The sequence below is a fragment of the Pseudophryne corroboree genome, chromosome 11, assembly GCF_028390025.1.
Source record: "Pseudophryne corroboree isolate aPseCor3 chromosome 11, aPseCor3.hap2, whole genome shotgun sequence".
Lineage (NCBI taxonomy): Eukaryota > Metazoa > Chordata > Amphibia > Anura > Myobatrachidae > Pseudophryne > Pseudophryne corroboree.
In genome coordinates, this window is record NC_086454.1 from 184564319 (window position 1) to 184577452 (window position 13134).

The 13134-nt window shown below is 30.3% G+C and overlaps 6 non-coding genes across 6 annotated transcripts; all 6 read right to left on the reverse strand.

Moving 5' to 3' along the window:
* Positions 1-1413: 1413 nt before the first annotated feature.
* Positions 1414-1486, reverse strand: TRNAV-UAC (transfer RNA valine (anticodon UAC)). Its single transcript has one exon. It is a non-coding gene; the product is annotated as a tRNA-Val (tRNA).
* A 1925-nt stretch (positions 1487-3411) lies between these two features.
* On the reverse strand, positions 3412-3484 carry TRNAV-UAC (transfer RNA valine (anticodon UAC)). Its single transcript has one exon. It is a non-coding gene; the product is annotated as a tRNA-Val (tRNA).
* A 1924-nt stretch (positions 3485-5408) lies between these two features.
* On the reverse strand, positions 5409-5481 carry TRNAV-UAC (transfer RNA valine (anticodon UAC)). Its single transcript has one exon. It is a non-coding gene; the product is annotated as a tRNA-Val (tRNA).
* Positions 5482-7405: 1924 nt separating this feature from the next.
* TRNAV-UAC (transfer RNA valine (anticodon UAC)) lies at positions 7406-7478 on the reverse strand. The gene has a single exon. It is a non-coding gene; the product is annotated as a tRNA-Val (tRNA).
* Positions 7479-9402: 1924 nt separating this feature from the next.
* TRNAV-UAC (transfer RNA valine (anticodon UAC)) lies at positions 9403-9475 on the reverse strand. The gene has a single exon. It is a non-coding gene; the product is annotated as a tRNA-Val (tRNA).
* A 1924-nt stretch (positions 9476-11399) lies between these two features.
* Positions 11400-11472, reverse strand: TRNAV-UAC (transfer RNA valine (anticodon UAC)). The gene has a single exon. It is a non-coding gene; the product is annotated as a tRNA-Val (tRNA).
* Positions 11473-13134: the final 1662 nt, after the last annotated feature.

The following is a 13134-nucleotide window of genomic DNA, read 5'->3' on the forward strand; positions in this document are numbered from 1 at the left end:
TGTTATGAAACCACAACATAAACTGCTCTCACACTAGAAGATATTTATGGTCATCTTGACAATCAAATGCCCCAAAATCTGAGGTACACACTGAGTGATTTTGTTTAAAAATCCAATTATATGTCGCACAACACTGAATTTTCATATGTCCGCAATTAAGCAGCATGACTTAGTCATGCAAAAATGCAGAAAATATGGTCAGTTTATCGAGAACCTCCAAGTACCACATAGTGCACTAATATAGTAGGCTGAGATTTTTTTTATCTTGGCTGACCGATTCAATAACCGAAGGAGTGTGTTTGTGACCATCAGTTCTCTGGTTTATCGGAAATACACCAAATGGTCATTTAAAAACACAACCCAGTAAAACAGGATGAGCAACCAATTTTTTGCAATTGACTTTAATAATTGTATAGTGGGTACATAGATAAAGATAGTTGTAACATGGTTGACCAAACTTGCATTACCCAACATTTAAAATACAAATTTAGCAAAGAGCAATGTGTGCTATGTTGAATAAACCTGCATATTCCCATTTTAAATAAAGAATTTTTGAAGCTTTTCAAGTGAATATTTATAATTTGAAAAACTATATACACAAAAATCATTATTTCTAACATTTTGACCAATTATCATCTGCATGTGTCACACTTATCAAAATCACTTTTCAGTGATTTTTCTTGCCATGTTACCATAAAGTGCCTGTATTACAAATACTACATATAAATAAATGCCCTTTCACAACATAACTTAAGCATAATACACGAAAAAGACTTTAGTAATAATCAATATACTATCTATCCAGAAGTCAAATCTATCAGCATTTTTGCTAAACTTGCACATAGTAATTATGGAAATAATTATTTACATTTAAAGTAAATAATCTGGAAGTGAATATTAGCTACATCAAAACATGATTGCAGTTTATCATGCATTAATCATGCAATACCAAACCTTGGCAGCATTATCAAGTTGCTAGTGAAGTCATGTGAACAGTGAAGTCCTGGAAAGAATAGCTGTGCTTTGGTGAACTGGTGATGGAAATGTTGGTTTAAGTGATTTATTTAACTGTACTCAGTTAAGATGATTTATGGAAAAAGGTAGTTAGATATGATACTACTATTTATTTGTTTACTATAAATGAAATATATGATACATTGCTACCAATTTCTTATAAAACAAGAAGACTATTTGAATCTGCTCCAGATTTTTAATCAGTTGTTTGCTGTAATAAGTTATTTTATAATTAAAAGCTAATAGATATTAAAAATAACATTTATTTCCATATTTAGAGAAGAAATTGAATTTTGTAAGTGAACAAATGACATGTTTCACATTGAGCAGTAGCAGGTCAGATGTTATAAGAATGATAGTGAAGAAAATTTTCATAAATCATAAATTAGTGCAAAAATATGGTTCCACTGGGGATTGAACCCAGGACCTTCTGCGTGTAAAGCAGAGGTGATAACCACTACACTATGAAACCAATATGCAATACAATAACAAACTGTTAAATTTTTTGGTTGTCCTGACAGTCGTAGTAATTTTTGGTTAACTGTTCCGGATTATCGGTGAAACGTCAAAGTGATTGTTCTTTCATTATATATAATTTTAAAAAAACAGAGCACCATATTTTTGGCAAATTGACCCAATACTTAATAGTGGTACACCTAGCTAAAGAAAGTTATAGCCTGGTTGACCAACCTTGCATAATTAAACATTTAATATTAATCTTTATTAAAAAGCAATGACTGCAATGATAAATAAATGTGTATATCCATTTTAAAGTAAGCATTTTGCAAAGTTTTTTTAAGTGATTATTTTTAATTTGAAGAAAACAAATATACAAAATTCTTTATTTCTAACATCTTGACCAATTATTATCTACTGTAAGTACTCTTATCAAGATCATAGTTTACTGGATTTTTTAATAAATATGGGTTCACTTGGGATTGAACTCAGGACTTTCTCCGTGTAAAGCAGATATGCTAACCACTATGTTATGAAACCACAACATAAACTGTTCTCGCACTAGAAGATATTTATGGTCATCTTGACAATCAAATGCCCCAAAATCTGAGGTACACACTAAGTGATTTTGTTTAAAAATCCAATTATATGTCGCACAACACTGAATTTTCATATGTCCGCAATTAAGCAGCATGACTAAGTCATGAAAAAATGCAGAAAATATGGTCAGTTTATCGAGAACCTCCAAGTACCACATAGTGCACTAATATAGTAGGCTGAGATTTTTTTTATCTTGGCTGACCGATTCAATAACCGAAGGAGTGTGTTTGTGACCATCAGTTCTCTGGTTTATCGGAAATACACCAAATGGTCATTTAAAAACACTACCCAGTAAAACAGGATGAGCAACCAATTTTTTGCAATTGACTTTAATAATTGTATAGTGGGTACATAGATAAAGATAGTTGTAACATGGTTGACCAAACTTGCATTACCCAACATTTAAAATACAAATTTAGCGAAGAGCAATGTGTGCAATGTTGAATAAACCTGCATATTCCCATTTTAAATAAAGAATTTTTGAAGCTTTTCAAGTGAATATTTATAATTTGAAAAACTATATACACAAAAATCATTATTTCTAACATTTTGACCAATTATCATCTGCATGTGTCACACTTATCAAAATCACTTTTCAGTGATTTTTCTTGCCATGTTACCATAAAGTGCCTGTATTACAAATACTACATATAAATAAATGCCCTTTCACAACATAACTTAAGCATAATACACGAAAAAGACTTTAGTAATAATCAATATACTATCTATCCAGAAGTCAAATCTATCAGCATTTTTGCTAAACTTGCACATAGTAATTATGGAAATAATTATTTACATTTAAAGTAAATAATCTGGAAGTGAATATTAGCTACATCAAAACATGATTGCAGTTTATCATGCATTAATCATGCAATACCAAACCTTGGCAGCATTATCAAGTTGCTAGTGAAGTCATGTGAACAGTGAAGTCCTGGAAAGAATAGCTGTGCTTTGGTGAACTGGTGATGGAAATGTTGGTTTAAGTGATTTATTTAACTGTACTCAGTTAAGATGATTTATGGAAAAAGGTAGTTAGATATGATACTACAATTTATTTGTTTACTATAAATGAAATATATGATACATTGCTACTAATTTCTCATAAAACAAGAAGACTATTTGAATCTGCTCCAGATTTTTAATCAGTTGTTTGCTGTAATAAGTTATTTTATAATTAAAAGCTAATAGATATTAAAAATAACATTTATTTCCATATTTAGAGAAGAAATTGCATTTTGTAAGTGAACAAATGACATGTTTCACATTGAGCAGTAGCAGGTCAGATGTTATAAGAATGATAGTGAAGAAAATTTTCATAAATCATAAATTAGTGCTAAAATATGGTTCCACTGGGGATTGAACCCAGGACCTTCTGCGTGTAAAGCAGAGGTGATAACCACTACACTATGAAACCAATATGCAATACAATAACAAACTGTTCAATTTTTTGGTTGTCCTGACAGTCGTAGTGATTTTTGGTAAACTGTTCCGGATTATCGGTGAAACGTCAAAGTGATTGTTCTTTCATTATATATAATTTTAAAAAAACAGAGCACCATATTTTTGGCAAATTGACCCAATACTTAATAGTGGTACACCTAGCTAAAGAAAGTTATAGCCTGGTTGACCAACCTTGCATAATTAAACATTTAATATTAATCTTTATTAAAAAGCAATGACTGCAATGATAAATAAATGTGTATATCCATTTTAAAGTAAGCATTTTGCAAAGTTTTTTAAGTGATTATTTTTAATTTGAAGAAAACAAATATACAAAATTCTTTATTTCTAACATCTTGACTAATTATTATCTACTGTAAGTACTCTTATCAAGATCACAGTTTACTGGATTTTTTAATAAATATGGGTTCACTTGGGATTGAACTCAGGACTTTCTCTGTGTAAAGCAGATATGCTAACCACTATGTTATGAAACCACAACATAAACTGTTCTCACACTAGAAGATATTTATGGTCATCTTGACAATCAAATGCCCCAAAATCTGAGGTACACACTAAGTGATTTTGTTTAAAAATCCAATTATATGTCGCACAACACTGAATTTTCATATGTCCGCAATTAAGCAGCATGACTTAGTCATGCAAAAATGCAGAAAATATGGTCAGTTTATCGAGAACCTCCAAGTACCACATAGTGCACTAATATAGTAGGCTGAGATTTTTTTTATCTTGGCTGACCGATTCAATAACCGAAGGAGTGTGTTTGTGACCATCAGTTCTCTGGTTTATCGGAAATACACCAAATGGTCATTTAAAAACACTACCCAGTAAAACAGGATGAGCAACCAATTTTTTGCAATTGACTTTAATAATTGTATAGTGGGTACATAGATAAAGATAGTTGTAACATGGTTGACCAAACTTGCATTACCCAACATTTAAAATACAAATTTAGCGAAGAGCAATGTGTGCAATGTTGAATAAACCTGCATATTCCCATTTTAAATAAAGAATTTTTGAAGCTTTTCAAGTGAATATTTATAATTTGAAAAACTATATACACAAAAATCATTATTTCTAACATTTTGACCAATTATCATCTGCAGGTGTCACACTTATCAAAATCACTTTTCAGTTATTTTTCTTGCCATGTTACCATAAAGTGCCTGTATTACAAATACTACATATAAATAAATGCCCTTTCACAACATAACTTAAGCATAATACTCGAAAAAGACTTTAGTAATAATCAATATACTATCTATCCAGAAGTCAAATCTATCAGCATTTTTGCTAAACTTGCACATAGTAATTATGGAAATATTTATTTACATTTAAAGTAAATAATCTGGAAGTGAATATTAGCTACATCAAAACATGATTGCAGTTTATCATGCATTAATCATGCAATACCAAACCTTGGCAGCATTATCAAGTTGCTAGTGAAGTCATGTGAACAGTGAAGTCCTGGAAAGAATAGCTGTGCTTTGGTGAACTGGTGATGGAAATGTTGGTTTAAGTGATTTATTTAACTGTACTCAGTTAAGATGATTTATGGAAAAAGGTAGTTAGATATGATACTACAATTTATTTGTTTACTATAAATGAAATATATGATACATTGCTACCAATTTCTTATAAAACAAGAAGACTATTTGAATCTGCTCCAGATTTTTAATCAGTTGTTTGCTGTAATAAGTTATTTTATAATTAAAAGCTAATAGATATTAAAAATAACATTTATTTCCATATTTAGAGAAGAAATTGAATTTTGTAAGTGAACAAATGACATGTTTCACATTGAGCAGTAGCAGGTCAGATGTTATAAGAATGATAGTGAAGAAAATTTTCATAAATCATAAATTAGTGCAAAAATATGGTTCCACTGGGGATTGAACCCAGGACCTTCTGCGTGTAAAGCAGAGGTGATAACCACTACACTATGAAACCAATATGCAACACAATAACAAACTGTTCAATTTTTTGGTTGTCCTGACAGTCGTAGTGATTTTTGGTAAACTGTTCCGGATTATCGGTGAAACGTCAAAGTGATTGTTCTTTCATTATATATAATTTTAAAAAAACAGAGCACCATATTTTTGGCAAATTGACCCAATACTTAATAGTGGTACACCTAGCTAAAGAAAGTTATAGCCTGGTTGACCAACCTTGCATAATTAAACATTTAATATTAATCTTTATTAAAAAGCAATGACTGCAATGATAAATAAATGTGTATATCCATTTTAAAGTAAGCATTTTGCAAAGTTTTTTAAGTGATTATTTTTAATTTGAAGAAAACAAATATACAAAATTCTTTATTTCTAACATCTTGACCAATTATTATCTACTGTAAGTACTCTTATCAAGATCACAGTTTACTGGATTTTTTAATAAATATGGGTTCACTTGGGATTGAACTCAGGACTTTCTCCGTGTAAAGCAGATATGCTAACCACTATGCTATGAAACCACAACATAAACAGTTCTCACACTAGAAGATATTTATGGTCATATTGACAATCAAATGCCCCAAAATCTGAGGTACACACTAAGTGATTTTGTTTAAAAATCCAATTATATGTCGCACAATACTGAATTTTCATATGTCCGCAATTAAGCAGCATGACTTAGTCATGAAAAAATACAGAAAATATGGTCAGTTTATCGAGAACCTCCAAGTACCACATAGTGCACTAATATAGTAGGCTGAGATTTTTTTTATCTTGGCTGACCGATTCAATAACCGAAGGAGTGTGTTTGTGACCATCAGTTCTCTGGTTTATCGTAAATACACCAAATGGTCATTTAAAAACACTACCCAGTAAAACAGGATGAGCAACCAATTTTTTGCAATTGACTTTAATAATTGTATAGTGGGTACATAGATAAAGACAGTTGTAACATGGTTGACCAAACTTGCATTACCCAACATTTAAAATACAAATTTAGCAAAGAGCAATGTGTGCAATGTTGAATAAACCTGCATATTCCCATTTTAAATAAAGAATTTTTGAAGCTTTTCAAGTGAATATTTATAATTTGAAAAACTATATACACAAAAATCATTATTTCTAACATTTTGACCAATTATCATCTGCAGGTGTCACACTTATCAAAATCACTTTTCAGTGATTTTTCTTGCCATGTTACCATAAAGTGCCTGTATTACAAATACTACATATAAATAAATGCCCTTTCACAACATAACTTAAGCATAATACTCGAAAAAGACTTTAGTAATAATCAATATATTATCTATCCAGAAGTCAAATCTATCAGCATTTTTGCTAAACTTGCACATAGTAATTATTGAAATATTTATTTACATTTAAAGTAAATAATCTGGAAGTGAATATTAGCTACATCAAAACATGATTGCAGTTTATCATGCATTAATCATGCAATACCAAACCTTGGCAGCATTATCAAGTTGCTAGTGAAGTCATGTGAACAGTGAAGTCCTGGAAAGAATAGCTGTGCTTTGGTGAACTGGTGATGGAAATGTTGGTTTAAGTGATTTATTTAACTGTACTCAGTTAAGATGATTTATGGAAAAAGGTAGTTAGATATGATACTACAATTTATTTGTTTACTATAAATGAAATATATGATACATTGCTACCAATTTCTTATAAAGCAAGAAGATTATTTGAATCTGCTCCAGATTTTTAATCAGTTGTTTGCTGTAATAAGTTATTTTATAATTAAAAGCTAATAGATATTAAAAATAACATTTATTTCCATATTTAGAGAAGAAATTGAATTTTGTAAGTGAACAAATGACATGTTTCACATTGAGCAGTAGCAGGTCAGATGTTATAAGAATGATAGTGAAGAAAATTTTCATAAATCATAAATTAGTGCAAAAATATGGTTCCACTGGGGATTGAACCCAGGACCTTCTGCGTGTAAAGCAGAGGTGATAACCACTACACTATGAAACCAATATGCAATACAATAACAAACTGTTCAATTTTTTGGTTGTCCTGACAGTCGTAGTGATTTTTGGTAAACTGTTCCGGATTATCGGTGAAACGTCAAAGTGATTGTTCTTTCATTATATATAATTTTAAAAAAACAGAGCACCATATTTTTAGCAAATTGACCCAATACTTAATAGTGGTAAACCTAGCTAAAGAAAGTTATTGCCTGGTTGACCAACCTTGCATAATTAAACATTTAATATTAATCTTTATTAAAAAGCAATGATTGCAATGATAAATAAATGTGTATATCCATTTTAAAGTAAGCATTTTGCAAAGTTTTTTAAGTGATTATTTTTAATTTGAAGAAAACAAATATACAAAATTCTTTATTTCTAACATCTTGACCAATTATTATCTACTGTAAGTACTCTTATCAAGATCACAGTTTACTGGATTTTTTAATAAATATAGGTTCACTTGGGATTGAACTCAGGACTTTCTCCGTGTAAAGCAGATATGCTAACCACTATGCTATGAAACCAAAACATAAACTGTTCTCACACTAGAAGATATTTATGGTCATCTTGACAATCAAATGCCCCAAAATCTGAGGTACACACTAAGTGATTTTGTTTAAAAATCCAATTATATGTCGCACAATACTGAATTTTCATATGTCCGCAATTAAGCAGCATGACTTAGTCATGAAAAAATACAGAAAATATGGTCAGTTTATCGAGAACCTCCAAGTACCACATAGTGCACTAATATAGTAGGCTGAGATTTTTTTTATCTTGGCTGACCGATTCAATAACCGAAGGAGTGTGTTTGTGACCATCAGTTCTCTGGTTTATCGTAAATACACCAAATGGTCATTTAAAAACACTACCCAGTAAAACAGGATGAGCAACCAATTTTTTGCAATTGACTTTAATAATTGTATAGTGGGTAAATAGATAAAGACAGTTGTAACATGGTTGACCAAACTTGCATTACCCAACATTTAAAATACAAATTTAGCAAAGAGCAATGTGTGCAATGTTGAATAAACCTGCATATTCCCATTTTGAATAAAGAATTTTTGAAGCTTTTCAAGTGAATATTTATAATTTGAAAAACTATATACACAAAAATCATTATTTCTAACATTTTGACCAATTATCATCTGCAGGTGTCACACTTATCAAAATCACTTTTCAGTGATTTTTCTTGCCATGTTACCATAAAGTGCCTGTATTACAAATACTACATATAAATAAATGCCCTTTCACAACATAACTTAAGCATAATACTCGAAAAAGACTTTAGTAATAATCAATATATTATCTATCCAGAAGTCAAATCTATCAGCATTTTTGCTAAACTTGCACATAGTAATTATTGAAATATTTATTTACATTTAAAGTAAATAATCTGGAAGTGAATATTAGCTACATCAAAACATGATTGCAGTTTATCATGCATTAATCATGCAATACCAAACCTTGGCAGCATTATCAAGTTGCTAGTGAAGTCATGTGAACAGTGAAGTCCTGGAAAGAATAGCTGTGCTTTGGTGAACTGGTGATGGAAATGTTGGTTTAAGTGATTTATTTAACTGTACTCAGTTAAGATGATTTATGGAAAAAGGTAGTTAGATATGATACTACAATTTATTTGTTTACTATAAATGAAATATATGATACATTGCTACCAATTTCTTATAAAGCAAGAAGATTATTTGAATCTGCTCCAGATTTTTAATCAGTTGTTTGCTGTAATAAGTTATTTTATAATTAAAAGCTAATAGATATTAAAAATAACATTTATTTCCATATTTAGAGAAGAAATTGAATTTTGTAAGTGAACAAATGACATGTTTCACATTGAGCAGTAGCAGGTCAGATGTTATAAGAATGATAGTGAAGAAAATTTTCATAAATCATAAATTAGTGCAAAAATATGGTTCCACTGGGGATTGAACCCAGGACCTTCTGCGTGTAAAGCAGAGGTGATAACCACTACACTATGAAACCAATATGCAATACAATAACAAACTGTTCAATTTTTTGGTTGTCCTGACAGTCGTAGTGATTTTTGGTAAACTGTTCCGGATTATCGGTGAAACGTCAAAGTGATTGTTCTTTCATTATATATAATTTAAAAAAAACAGAGCACCATATTTTTGGCAAATTGACCCAATACTTAATAGTGGTAAACCTAGCTAAAGAAAGTTATTGCCTGGTTGACCAACCTTGCATAATTAAACATTTAATATTAATCTTTATTAAAAAGCAATGATTGCAATGATAAATAAATGTGTATATCCATTTTAAAGTAAGCATTTTGCAAAGTTTTTTAAGTGATTATTTTTAATTTGAAGAAAACAAATATACAAAATTCTTTATTTCTAACATCTTGACCAATTATTATCTACTGTAAGTACTCTTATCAAGATCACAGTTTACTGGATTTTTTAATAAATATAGGTTCACTTGGGATTGAACTCAGGACTTTCTCCGTGTAAAGCAGATATGCTAACCACTATGCTATGAAACCACAACATAAACTGTTCTCACACTAGAAGATATTTATGGTCATCTTGACAATCAAATGCCCCAAAATCTGAGGTACACACTAAGTGATTTTGTTTAAAAATCCAATTATATGTCGCACAATACTGAATTTTCATATGTCCGCAATTAAGCAGCATGACTTAGTCATGAAAAAATACAGAAAATATGGTCAGTTTATCGAGAACCTCCAAGTACCACATAGTGCACTAATATAGTAGGCTGAGATTTTTTTTATCTTGGCTGACCGATTCAATAACCGAAGGAGTGTGTTTGTGACCATCAGTTCTCTGGTTTATCGTAAATACACCAAATGGTCATTTAAAAACACTACCCAGTAAAACAGGATGAGCAACCAATTTTTTGCAATTGACTTTAATAATTGTATAGTGGGTACATAGATAAAGACAGTTGTAACATGGTTGACCAAACTTGCATTACCCAACATTTAAAATACAAATTTAGCAAAGAGCAATGTGTGCAATGTTGAATAAACCTGCATATTCCCATTTTGAATAAAGAATTTTTGAAGCTTTTCAAGTGAATATTTATAATTTGAAAAACTATATACACAAAAATCATTATTTCTAACATTTTGACCAATTATCATCTGCAGGTGTCACACTTATCAAAATCACTTTTCAGTTATTTTTCTTGCCATGTTACCATAAAGTGCCTGTATTACAAATACTACATATAAATAAATGCCCTTTCACAACATAACTTAAGCATAATACTCGAAAAAGACTTTAGTAATAATCAATATATTATCTATCCAGAAGTCAAATCTATCAGCATTTTTGCTAAACTTGCACATAGTAATTATTGAAATATTTATTTACATTTAAAGTAAATAATCTGGAAGTGAATATTAGCTACATCAAAACATGATTGCAGTTTATCATGCATTAATCATGCAATACCAAACCTTGGCAGCATTATCAAGTTGCTAGTGAAGTCATGTGAACAGTGAAGTCCTGGAAAGAATAGCTGTGCTTTGGTGAACTGGTGATGGAAATGTTGGTTTAAGTGATTTATTTAACTGTACTCAGTTAAGATGATTTATGGAAAAAGGTAGTTAGATATGATACTACAATTTATTTGTTTACTATAAATGAAATATATGATACATTGCTACCAATTTCTTATAAAGCAAGAAGATTATTTGAATCTGCTCCAGATTTTTAATCAGTTGTTTGCTGTAATAAGTTATTTTATAATTAAAAGCTAATAGATATTAAAAATAACATTTATTTCCATATTTAGAGAAGAAATTGAATTTTGTAAGTGAACAAATGACATGTTTCACATTGAGCAGTAGCAGGTCAGATGTTATAAGAATAATAGTGAAGAAAATTTTCATAAATCATAAATTAGTGCAAAAATATGGTTCCACTGGGGATTGAACCCAGGACCTTCTGCGTGTAAAGCAGAGGTGATAACCACTACACTATGAAACCAATATGCAATACAATAACAAACTGTTCAATTTTTTGGTTGTCCTGACAGTCGTAGTGATTTTTGGTAAACTGTTCCGGATTATCGGTGAAACGTCAAAGTGATTGTTCTTTCATTATATATAATTTAAAAAAAACAGAGCACCATATTTTTGGCAAATTGACCCAATACTTAATAGTGGTAAACCTAGCTAAAGAAAGTTATTGCCTGGTTGACCAACCTTGCATAATTAAACATTTAATATTAATCTTTATTAAAAAGCAATGATTGCAATGATAAATAAATGTGTATATCCATTTTAAAGTAAGCATTTTGCAAAGTTTTTTAAGTGATTATTTTTAATTTGAAGAAAACAAATATACAAAATTCTTTATTTCTAACATCTTGACCAATTATTATCTACTGTAAGTACTCTTATCAAGATCACAGTTTACTGGATTTTTTTATAAATATGGGTTCACTTGGGATTGAACTCAGGACTTTCTCCGTGTAAAGCAGATATGCTAACCACTATGCTATGAAACCACAACATAAACTGTTCTCACACTAGAAGATATTTATGGTCATCTTGACAATCAAATGCCCCAAAATCTGAGGTACACACTAAGTGATTTTGTTTAAAAATCCAATTATATGTCGCACAATACTGAATTTTCATATGTCCGCAATTAAGCAGCATGACTTAGTCATGAAAAAATACAGAAAATATGGTCAGTTTATCGAGAACCTCCAAGTACCACATAGTGCACTAATATAGTAGGCTGAGATTTTTTTTATCTTGGCTGACCGATTCAATAACCGAAGGAGTGTGTTTGTGACCATCAGTTCTCTGGTTTATCGTTAATACACCAAATGGTCATTTAAAAACACTACCCAGTAAAACAGGATGAGCAACCAATTTTTTGCAATTGACTTTAATACTTGTATAGTGGGTACAGAGATAAAGACAGTTGTAACATGGTTGACCAAACTTGCATTACCCAACATTTAAAATACAAATTTAGCAAAGAGCAATGTGTGCAATGTTGAATAAACCTGCATATTCCCATTTTGAATAAAGAATTTTTGAAGCTTTTCAAGTGAATATTTATAATTTGAAAAACTATATACACAAAAATCATTATTTCTAACATTTTGACCAATTATCATCTGCAGGTGTCACACTTATCAAAATCACTTTTCAGTGATTTTTCTTGCCATGTTACCATAAAGTGCCTGTATTACAAATACTACATATAAATAAATGCCCTTTCACAACATAACTTAAGCATAATACTCGAAAAAGACTTTAGTAATAATCAATATATTATCTATCCAGAAGTCAAATCTATCAGCATTTTTGCTAAACTTGCACATAGTAATTATGGAAATATTTATTTACATTTAAAGTAAATAATCTGGAAGTGAATATTAGCTACATCAAAACATGATTGCAGTTTATCATGCATTAATCATGCAATACCAAACCTTGGCAGCATTATCAAGTTGCTAGTGAAGTCATGTGAACAGTGAAGTCCTGGAAAGAATAGCTGTGCTTTGGTGAACTGGTGATGGAAATGTTGGTTTAAGTGATTTATTTAACTGTACTCAGTTAAGATGATTTATGGAAAAAGGTAGTTAGATATGATACTACAATTTATTTGTTTACTATAAATGAAATATAT